The sequence below is a fragment of the Gopherus flavomarginatus genome, chromosome 13 (assembly GCF_025201925.1).
Source record: "Gopherus flavomarginatus isolate rGopFla2 chromosome 13, rGopFla2.mat.asm, whole genome shotgun sequence".
Taxonomy (NCBI): Eukaryota; Metazoa; Chordata; order Testudines; family Testudinidae; genus Gopherus; species Gopherus flavomarginatus.
In genome coordinates, this window is record NC_066629.1 from 803,388 (window position 1) to 812,313 (window position 8,926).

At 55.8% G+C, this 8,926-nt stretch overlaps 1 pseudogene; it reads left to right on the forward strand.

The window, feature by feature from the left end:
- Positions 1-209: 209 nt before the first annotated feature.
- On the forward strand, positions 210-8,127 carry LOC127033508 (chromosome-associated kinesin KIF4-like; annotated as a pseudogene).
- The last annotated feature ends 799 nt before the right edge of the window (positions 8,128-8,926 follow it).

An 8,926-nucleotide genomic window follows, 5' to 3' on the forward strand; every position in this document is an offset into this window, starting at 1 on the left:
TGAGGCTGAAAAGTAGCAGGTCCGGGGGGCTCTCCAGGTCCTCGGCTGCCAGCATGTTGTGGGTGAGGGTGGTGAGCACAAACTGATCCATCTTGGCCGCCAGCAGCACCGCAAAGCCCAGGGAGGGGGCCGTGTTCTCCGCGCCACCCCGCAGACGCACCACCTCCTGGAAGTACGCCCGCTCCACGCCACCCAGCAGCTCAACCGGCATGGGGACAGAGTCGCAGCTGGGCCAGGGCTCTGTTGTCGTGTGCAGGTAGCGGATCTCGCGTTTGAGGGGGAAGCCCAGTGCTGGGGCAGCAGGGGGTGTGGGTGGGGGGGCACTGGTGGGCAGGGGGGGAGTTCAGGGCTGGGGGGCCAGCCAACATTTTTTTACTTGGGACAGCAAAATACCTAGAGCCGGCCCTGGGCAGAGACAACTGGCTGACCCCCGTCAAGCAGGCCAGAATCCACCGAAGCGCATCAAGGAGAGATAGAAGACTGGAAGATAACTTACGCCCATCATGAATGTACCATCTGCTGATCAACCTGAGGAATGTAATCCCAATCCCAAATTCAGCATGATGAAGCAACTTCCATTGACATACATCGAGGCAAAGACCTATAAGAACAGGACCAGGGGACTGTGATCTTTGAGTCTGGTTCTGCAACCACCCTCCAGGAGCATCAGCTGTGCATCTAACAACAGCTCGGCTCCAATCTCATGTCCAGGGCACCTGGCCAGTGACTTGGCATGAGCAACTGAAGGCTGGTAACTATAACTGATCATTGCAGAACCTGTGTGAATGTATGCATGTAATAATCATCTGTTTTATTTGCAATTAACGTGGCGTTATACGATCCCGTTGGTATTATTTTATTAGGATAACATTGTGGGCTACTTAAGTCTTCATTTGTTACTGTGCTAATCAAAATATGTACAAAATGAAGAAACAAAAATTGAAGAGTCAGGCATCCGGGAAGACGACTGGCAGAGCAGGAGAAAGCAGGAAGCCAAATCAAGCAGAGAAAGAAACAATGCTCAGGGAGTATCTAAGGAAGAGGAGTTTAAAAGAATAGTGGGGAGAGGCCCCAGCAGAAGGGAAGTAGCAGCAGAGAGCTTGGGAGCACAGGGCCGGCTTTAGGAACTGCGGGGCCCAATTTGAACATTTTTCAGTGGGGCCCTGGCAGGGATGACTTGAAAAAAAAGCCTTTCATTTCTGTCATGTATTATTTACTTTCCATAACTATGCACATATGTTGGTCCCAGCTGCTCTCTGCCCCCCTCATTGAAGCAGGTGTGCAGGGTAACTGCCCTGGAAACTGCATGGCAGCAGTGGACATGGGGCTGGCTGGAGGCAGGGCAGGGGCTGACTGGAGGTAGGGTCTGACTGCAGGCAGGGCAAGGGGTGTGGGGCTGGTTGGAGACAGGGGGTGTGGGGCGGGCTAGCTTCAGGCAGGGCTGCAGGGGGGTGCAGCAGGGGTTTGCAGGGCTGAAGACAGAGGAGTGCGGCACTGGCTGGCTTCAGGCAGTGGGGTGCAGCAGGGGTTGATTGGAGACAGGGCAGGGGGTGCAGGCTGGGCAGGGTGTGCAGGGCTGGTGCGGGCAGCAGTGTGTGTGGGGCTGGCTGGCTTTGGGCAGGGCTGCAGGGGTGTTTGGCAGGAGACAGGACAGGGGGTTTGGCAGGGGTTGGCTGTGGGCAAGGGGTGCAGAGCTGGCTGCAGGCGGGGGGGCTAGACTGGTGTGGGCAGGTCAGCGGGTGCAGCAGAGGCAGCTGGAACCCCAGCCCTTTAAATAGCCCCCAAACCCCCTTCTACCCTGCCCCGGACCTTTTAAATAGCGGCGGGAGTGCTGGGGAATGCATGGGGGAGGCGGGGCTCCAGCGGCTATTTAAAGGACCGGGGTGGCAGAGGCAGCTGGAGCCCCGGGCCCTTTAAATAGCCCCTGGAGCCCCTCATTGCCCCAGGGCTCTGGGGGCTATTTAAAGGGCCCAGAGCTCCAGCCAGGGTCGCGGGGCTTGCCGCGCTCTGGCTGGGGCTCCAGACGGGAGAGCGGGGCTTGCCGCACTCCGGCCGGAGCGTGGCAAGCCCCACGGCCTCGCTCTCCCGGCCGGAGAGCGGCAAAGCCCCACTGCCCTGCTCTCCCGGCTGGAGCCCCAGCCAGAGTGCGGCAAGCCCCACTGCCCTGCTCTCCCGGCTGGAGCCCCGGCCGGAGCGCAGCAAGCCCCACCGCCTCGGCTGGAGCTCTAGCTGGGAGAGTGGGGCCGTGCCGCGCTTCCACCGGCGCTTCGCTCAAAGGAGCGGGACCATGGAAGGCCCCGGAGCAGACCGCAGCCGGGGACCGGGGTAAGTGAAAAAAAATTTTTAAAGGTGCCTAAGGCATGGGGCCCTCTTAGACGTGGGGCCCAATTCCCCGGAATTGGCCGAATTGGCCTAAAGCCGGCCCTGTGGGAGCCGTAAAACCCCCTTGGAAAAGCATAACCTCTTTTGAATGGTGGCATTTTCCAGTGTACTAGCCCCTGAGTACTTAGGCAGAGTTGTATGTACCTGCTCCAGTGATTAAAGGAACAGCAGAGAGGTCTGGAAAAAAATGAAGCAACCCATAGAGGAGCCAGCGGGCCAATGGAAACGGGGAAGCAGGGAGAGCCCCAGGCCTCACAGGAATCCCAGCACAACTATTAAATGGCTCTGACTTGACTTCTTTAGAGAAGCCGCAGCTCCGTCCCACACAGGCACTAGGCTATAGAAATAGCACCTGGGCTTCAATTCCTTGTGGGTGCAGAATAATGGAGGGCTGTTGTGACCCCTCCAATGCTACAGCCCGGCTCTAGAGTTCCTAGCAATGTGGCAGAGGGGTTGAGCTCCTTGGGGTGCAGAACAGGGACTGCAAAAACCTCTTCCGGGTCAGCCCCTGCCCCATGGCTGCTGGGTCCCCAGAGGGCAGGAGGAAGCTGCTCACGCAGGTGAGCCCGGCTGGGGCAGGTGTGATGGAGTAGGGACTGTCTGTGTGGGGGATGGTGAGAGACAGGACCTAGGTCTATAACCTGAGCCAGGTAGGGAGGGAGGGGTGTCAGCGCCTTTTGCCCGGGAAGCCAGACAAAGGAGAGACAAAGGAAGGGACCGGCTGGAGGGGAGTTAGTTTTAGTTTCATTTTTGGGCTGGGTGGTTGGAATTCAGGGAATCCTAAACTGGGATCCGAACACCCTGAACCCCCAGAAGGACTTGATTGGGGGGTCCTGGTTGTGCCTCCAAGCGCTGCTGTAACCTGCATTCCTGTTGTCCAATAAACCTTCTGTTCTACCAGCTGGCTGAGTCACTGTGAGTCCCAGGAAGAGGGGTGCAGGGCCGGACTCCCCTACCCTGTGTGACAGCAGGCAGCAGGCTGTGCTGTCAGAACTGCGCATGCTCAGGCCAAGCTTTGCAATGGACCCTGGCCCCCATCAAACCCCAAGGGATTCACCCAGTGCCGAGCACACGCGCTTTGTGCCGGTGAGGGATGGGCCAGGTGCCCACGTTGATTCCAAAGCCGCGTCCTTGTAGGACTTGGGAGCCCTGGGCTCAGCTCTGTGGCTGGCCTGCTGGGTGCCCTTGGGCAAAGTGTGCCTCCCTGCCTCAGTTTCCCCACCTGTACCATGGCAGCCCCGAGCTGGATGGTGAAGCCAGCTGAGGGCGGGGTGGGAACCCAGCCCATCTCCCACGGCTGGGAAGGGGCAGGCTCAGCCCACGCCGGCCCCAGGGCTCTCCCGGTGCTACCGGCTCCTCTTGGGGTGGCGGGGGGTGGGGGCACCGGGGCAGCGTCAGTACAATGTGCAGCCACCAAGGCCGGCTCCTGACGGGCTGGGGGAGGGGAGGCGGGATCCCCCCGTGGGAGGGGCCCGGAGAGCAGCGGGACCAGACCTGCCTGACACCCCCCATGGCTGCTGGGGCTCCGCCCCCTGGTCCCCTGGCACCGCCCCACGAGGAGGGCGCGAGGCTGGGGGCGGAGTAATGGGCGGGAGGAGGCGGGTGAGAGCGGGCGCGGCTGCTCGGGGTTTGCAGTGGGGGAGGGGCCGGAGCTTTCCCCTCGCGCTCCGATTGGTCAGGGCTCTGTCTCCGCTGCCCATTGGCTGTGTCGGGAGCGGCTGGTGTTCCAGGGGCGTCACGTGGCCGCGAGGCCCTCGGGAGGTGAGTGCTGAGCAGCTCGTGGTGTGGCCTGGAGCGCGAGCGGGTAAACTTGTGGGGGGGCCCTGAGCTGCCCCCACCGGCCTCCAGCGCCTCCCACCCCCCTTTTACCTCCCCAAATACCCCTGACCCCCAAGTGTTCCCCCACGCCTCCAACCCCCGCCCCCAAATATCCCTCCTGCCCCCAATGCCTCCCACCCCCCTTTTACCTCCCCAAATACCCCTGACCCCCACCCACCTTTTACCCCTGCTCCCCCATTGCCTCTAACCCCTGCCCCCAAATATCCCTCCGGCCCCCAATGCCTCCCACCCACCTTTTACCTCACCAAATAGCCCAAGTGCCCCCACCCGCCTTTTACCCCCGCCCCCCATTGCCTCCAGCCCCTGACCCCAAATATCCCTCTGGCCCCCAATGCCTCCCACCCCCCTTTTACCTCCCCAAATACCCCCGACCCCCAAGTGCCCCCACCCGCCTTTTGCCCCCGCCCCCCTATTGCCTCCAAGCCCCGCCCCCAAATATCCCTCTGGCCCCCAATGCCTCCCACCCCCCTTTTACCTCCCCAAATACCCCTGACCCTCAAGTGCCCCCACCTGCCTTTTACCCCCGCCCCCCCATTGCCTCTAACCCCTGCCCCCAAATATCCCTCTAGCCCCCAATGCCTCCCACCCCCCTTTTACCTCCCCAAATATCCCCGACCCCCAAGTGCCCCCACCCACCTTTTACCCCTGCCCCCAAATATCTCTCTGGGCCCCAGTGCCTCCCACCCCCCTTTTACCTCCCCAAATACCCCTGGGCCCCCATTGCCTCCCAGCCCCTTCTACCCCTGCCCTCAAATCCCTCCGGGCCCCCATTGCCTCCCACCCCCTTCTACCCTCACCCCCAAATACCCCCAGAATCCCAATGCTTCCAACCCCTGCCCCCAAACACCCCCCGGCCCCCCAAGTGCCCCCACCCCCAAATGCCCCCTGGCCCCTACTGCCTCCCACCACCTTCTACCCTGCCCCCAGATACCCCCCTTTCCCCCCAATGCTTCCAACCCCCTCCCCCAAATATCCCTCCAGCCAAGAAAAGGTCACTCATGAAGGAAGCATAAATGGAGTGGAGGAGGAGGAGGAGGAAACCAGACTTGTAGAGGATCAAGGAGAGAGTTACAAACTGCAGGCAGGTTAGAAGTAGATGTCAAGTCCAAGAAGACTGGAGACAAATGAGGTAGGTGGGGTCAGGAGAGATCTGAAGACTGGGGGAGACAGTGACATGCCAAAATGCAGAAACAAAGGTAATAGCCAATGATGAAGACATTCTAGTAACTGTTGTCAGTGCTGCCTGTTCTGTCTGCTTCCACAGTAAAGTGTGGGGGACTGTACCTGATAATGGCTTTCAAGGGTGTCTAGCTTTAAATTTGACTCCAGCACCCTTGTTGCTGATGTCCAGCCCCACTCCTAGGCTGAGGAGAGTGGCACCCATTCTCCCCAGTAGTTGCCTCACTGATGTCTTCCAGCTGGTTTCCTCCAAAGTGGAGGAAAGCAAACTTCACAGCAGCCAGGCACAGAGCAAAGCTAACTGTGCAGATGTGCAGAAACTGTTGCTTGAAGAGCGAAACCAGGTGGCAGAGAGAGAGGCTGAGCTCCAAAGTCAGTTGGTGATGCAGGATGAGCAAGCTCAGGAAAAGGTAAAAGGCAGGGGTGGAGGAGCACCAGGATTACCACTGCATGGCTTCCCTGGGGTTAAACAAATGCATTGGAGCTGCTCTGCAGAAAGGTCCCTAGAGGTCTGCCCATGAAGAAGACTTAAGGGCATGATCCTAGAGCCAAGAGAAAAAGGGTTACATGAAAATCAATTTGCAATGTGTCTTAAACAAAAACAAACCCAACCTATTTTCATGAGGCTTCATTGTTCCCTGGCAGGAGACCTGATGTAATTACCCCCTAGGACGTCTCCCCCATCTGTCTTCTGACCTCCATTGCTGACATTTTAGTGGTGCTAAATGATCTTGCTGAAGTAAAAACAGACCCATTTTATTCAGCTCCATTCAAAGGCACAAACTTGCTGCAGCCGAACACAAGGTGGTGTTTTCAAGTGGGCCCAGACTACTCTCATGCTGTGGATGGCAAAGAACTAGCTTATTTGTCTCTACAACGTGTCTGCCTACTAGAGATTGCTCACCACCCCATCTCTTCACCTGCCCCCAAACCTCCAGACCTAATGAGAATGTCAAGACTGCCAGGCATGCCGTAGGGGTTTATCCCCTAAAAGCATGTTTTGTCACTGTCTGCAGCCTTTTCACCTACGCTCTGTTAATTTGCCTGTAGGTTCGGTACCTGCTGAGCCAACTGCAGCAGAAAGAAGCAGCAGAGGAGAAGCTGGAGGATTCTCTCACCGAGAACAAGCAACTGCTACTTGAGTGGCTTGAGTTCCAGGTAGATTAGTATTGCAAATTGCTAGGGAAAGAGAGAGTTGGCCATGCTAGTGAAGCAGAGCTTTCCTAGCCTAGCCTAGCTCCGAGATTGTCCCTAAAGGGCAAGGAAGGTGTTAAAAGTTGGGAGATTGTAACATGAGAATAGGAAACTGTTGGCCTGTTTGGCGGGACAGAGGAACTTAATTAACAGTGTGGCTTGTATTCCTCCTGACCTCAAAACTGAAGGTCTAGTCTCCTGTTGGAGAATGGTGGAGAGGCTACCTCTGTGGATGTGGAGGTGCAGAGCACTCCTAGGCATTGCACAAGATCTCCTCTTGACTTGAACAATCTGGTGGCAGCACTTTGAAAGCAGTTTCTACCTATCAGACCCTAAATACCCTACAGATTTCATTCTTTCTTGTGAACAGGATGAAGAGCTTGAGAAAATGAGGGAACTGTGTGAGAAGAACCACAAGCTTCTCCAGGAGAATGTGTCCCTCAAACAGGTAGGGAAGGGTGTGCGCACAGCCATCTGGTGGCTTATCGGTCATAGAGTTTGTTAGGTTTGGCTACTTATGATGCAATGAAATTCATCTTCTTTTCTAACAGAAATTAATACTCCACCAAATTGCCAGCAGATAGAAGCTCCAACACATTCAGCAAATGCCCACTTAGTCCCCAGATTCTCCCTTTGATTATATTCCACCCAAGGTAAACAACTGCATGCGCTCATTGCCACACTTCTCTGTGGCTCATAGGGCTCTGTGTGGATAAAGGTACTGGCTAACAAATTTTTCAAACTTCCCTCTTACATCTGAGTTGCTTTATTGAGCTGCTTTGTTCTGAAGACTGGGGTAGATGCATCCTCTGCCCTAGGCAGGCGCCAAGGATTCCCCCCATCCTCCTCTTTAGCAAAGAACTAAAATCCTTTGGGAACCGGTTGGCAGTGTTGCTCCTCTTGTGTCTAAAAGAAGCTGTCACACCTTGTATGTTGGTACAGTTTGCCTTATCCCCACCCACTCAAGCAGGCTGCTTCCTCTGCAGCTCTGCCAGCATTTGCTGAGCCAGGGAACAAGAAACCAGAACTCAAGTCTAACCTATGGCCTGCCAGTATGCTAACCACTAGCTATTGGAAGGAATAATGTGGTGATTTAGGATCACTTGCCGTAGTTGTGTAGCATGGGATAGTGCAAAGTTCTGCAAACTTTAAAGATAACAAGCTAAACCAGCTGCTGCTTTGAATGGTTAAAAATTCCTGCCAACCTGATGACTTGGCACCTCCCTGGTCCTGCAGTTCTCTGGCTGTTCAGGTAAGCTGGGTGTGATATGCTGCTAGGACTCGGGAGTAGTCCCAAGTCTGACACATTCCTTAGGTGGTCTCAAACCATCTCATTTCCATCTGTAGCCAAAGATTCGCCATCAGACAACTGCAAAACCCCGTGCACAGACCCCAGAAATGTCTGAATCTGGGTAGACTGGAGGGGAAATGGAAGATGCAGAATGGGTGCCGATAAAAGCAGCCGAAGGATTCAAGAAAAGCCTGTTGGGTATGATCCAGGTGCCTTTCTCTGCCTCCAACTTGGGTTACTAGCTCTGACTGGGGACCACTTCCATGTGGCATGATGATGCCTGGCACATGCAGAATGAAACACAGCTGAATTGGGGGGTTTGCAGTGGCTTTCTAAAGCAAAAGCCACTTAGCCTAGCAGCACCAGAGGGCATTTAGCTGTGGCCAGTCGTACTTTGGATGGATGGTTTGTCTGCCACCCACCTGAACGCTTTAGATAGCGGCAGAAGTAGGAAGTGCTCCAGGGCAGCTGTACTTCCTGCGCATCAAACACGCTTGTAATTCTCTGAACCGTTCTGCTCGTGCATGTGGCTGTTCCATAGAGAAACTGGCTAGGATCGCAAAGTCCCCCTGCAGATGATCCCAGCTGTGGTGTGATGCAAAAGAAGCTAAGTGGGCAGCTTCTGTGTGTACAGGGCTGCTAACCCAGTGGGGAGAAGATGGGTTTGGAGCACTAAGCACTCCCCAGAGAATGGGAAAGTGGGACAGAATGGAGGATGAGTGGGAGATGATAGAGGCAAAAATATTGATGACACTGGTACCATGCAGCTTTCTCCATGAGCAGTAATGGGTAACCAATGAAAGACATGCACACAGCTAAGGAATGGCATTTGGGAGGTGGAGAGATGCATTAAACTTTGTGGGAACTTCCCCTTCCTTGCTGGTTCCTGTAGTGACACCTTGTTCAGGCTCCTGCTCTCCACTAAGATTTTTGAGGGAGAGTCAGTGTGGACGAGGCTTGCATGTGCCGAAGACTTAAGTCAGTAAGAACCAATGAGCCATTCTAAGCTTGCATTTCCCCAAAGCCCTATGAGGGCTGACT